Genomic DNA, 2,500 nt, shown 5'->3' with positions numbered 1-2,500 from the left:
GCAGACTTTTTTTTTAAAACCGCTCAAAATGCACTAAAATGGGGGAAAAGAGGGCTGAAACCTGCTTAGATAGGCTCGCCAGACATCCAGGTTTCCGAAAATATAATTTTCTAAGACCTCACTTGCCATTTTTCTTCTAAGTCCCTCTTTTCCAACTCTCTCCTGATATCGTTCCGGCGGTGTTTTGACGGGTAAGGTGACGTAATACCCTCGGCCGAGTTTCATGGGCGAAAGTGAAAGTAAAAAAAGACCGGACATTTTAGTGTGCACCGGACCTTCCGGTGCTAATATCTCGGTCGTTCTTTGCGGTAGAAGGAAACGGAGGGCACGGGGCTGTTCCCCGGAGTCCGGACTATCGGGCCATGGTGCGTTTTTACCGAAAAGTGCATTTTTCGCCGTTTTTTGGACCGCTTTTCCGCGAAACGCTTAAAAATTCGTTAAAAATCGTAGGAAGGTCCTGGAGCAAATCGGACACCACCAGCGCACTCCTGGGACTCGCCCGGTTCCAACGGTGTATGACATGCCAGGGTTCCCGTCCGTTTTGACCGCTTTTTCGGGGGACCGAATGGGACCGCTTTGGCGAAAATCACTTAAAAATTCGTTAAAAATCGTAGGAAGGTCCTGGAGCAAATCGGACACCACCAGCGCACTCCTGGGACTCGTCCGGTTCCAACGATGTATGACATGTCCGGATCCGAACAAGCGTTCGGGGTCTGGGTCGTGTTTCGGGACCCTGGTAAGGCACATGACAGTGGCGCTGAGGATGATGATGTTGGAGCAGCCGATGAAGATACTCGCGTCGGGCGGGGCTGAGCGGGGGATGAGCGAGGGCTGAGACCCTCGACAGAGAACCGGGCCTAGGGGACCGGGACTTTGGTCCAGGCCTCCGGGAGTGACATCACCCGAACCGGGGGCATCCCAGGAGCACGATGGTGCCAGTCCCGGTTCGTTTGGACCGCGGGAAAGGGTACTTTTGACCCGACTTCCGGTAGACGGTTAAACACCCATAGACGACCGCAGGAAGGTCCTGGAGCGAAACGGAGGCCACCCTAGTAATCCCCGGAGCGGCCCGGATCCAACGGTGTACGGCATGAGCGGGTTCCGGGCCTTCCGGACCGCCTACTCGCCCCCCCTCCCGGGCCCGCTTAGGCGCAAATCGCTTAAAAATTCGTTAAAAATCGGGGGAACGTCCTAGGCGAAATCGGAGACCACCGGGGCACTCCTGGGACTCGCCCGGTTCTTCCAGTATATAGTTTGCCTAGGTTCCGTACGAATTTGAAATCCGGGCCTGGAGCAACAGAGACATCCAGGCCTGCAGAACCAGGCTGGGACATCCAGGCAGAGACATCCAGGCCTGCAGAACCAGGCTGGGACATCCAGGCACAGACATCCAGGCCTGCAGAACCATGCACAGACATCCAGGCACAGACATCCAGGCCTGCAGAACCATGCACAGACATCCAGGCAGAGACATCCAGGCCTGCAGAACCAGGCTGGGACATCCAGGCACAGACATCCATGCACAGACATCCAGGCCTGCAGAACCATGCACAGACATCCAGGCACAGACATCCAGGCCTGCAGAACCATGCACAGACATCCAGGCCTGCAGAACCAGGCTGGGACATCCAGGCCTGCAGAACCAGGCACAGACATCCAGGCACAGACATACAGGCCTGCAGAACCAGGCTGGGACATCCAGGCCTGCAGAACCAGGCTGGGACATCCAGGCCTGCAGAACCAGGCTGGGACATCCAGGCACAGACATCCAGGCCTGCAGAACCAGGCTGGGACATCCAGGCCTGCAGAACCAGGCTGGGACATCCAGGCACAGACATCCAGGCCTGCAGAACCAGGCTGGGACATCCAGGCCTGCAGAACCAGGCTGGGACATCCAGGCACAGACATACAGGCCTGCAGAACCAGGCTGGGACATCCAGGCCTGCAGAACCAGGCTGGGACATCCAGGCCTGCAGAACCAGGCTGGGACATCCAGGCACAGACATCCAGGCCTGCAGAACCAGGCTGGGACATCCAGGCCTGCAGAACCAGGCTGGGACATCCAGGCACAGACATCCAGGCCTGCAGAACCAGGCTGGGACATCCAGGCCTGCAGAACCAGGCTGGGACATCCAGGCACAGACATACAGGCCTGCAGAACCAGGCTGGGACATCCAGGCCTGCAGAACCATGCACAGACATCCAGGCAGAGACATCCAGGCCTGCAGAACCAGGCACAGACATCCAGGCACAGACATCCAGGCAGAGACATCCAGGCCTGCAGAACCAGGCTGGGACATCCAGGCCTGCAGAACCAGGCACAGACATCCAGGCCTGGACATCCAGGCACAGACATCCAGGCAGAGACATCCAGGCCTGCAGAACCAGGCACAGACATCCAGGCAGAGACATCCAGGCCTGCATAACCAGGCACAGACATCCAGGCAGAGACATCCAGGCCTGCAGAACCAGGCTGGGACATCCAGGCACAGACATCCAG

Source organism: Poecilia reticulata, unplaced genomic scaffold, assembly GCF_904066995.2.
Source record: "Poecilia reticulata unplaced genomic scaffold, P_reticulata-male-v2 Scaffold_27, whole genome shotgun sequence".
NCBI lineage: Eukaryota > Metazoa > Chordata > Actinopteri > Cyprinodontiformes > Poeciliidae > Poecilia > Poecilia reticulata.
The sequence above is the reverse complement of the archived record's forward strand: the minus strand, read 5'-3'. Positions refer to the sequence as shown.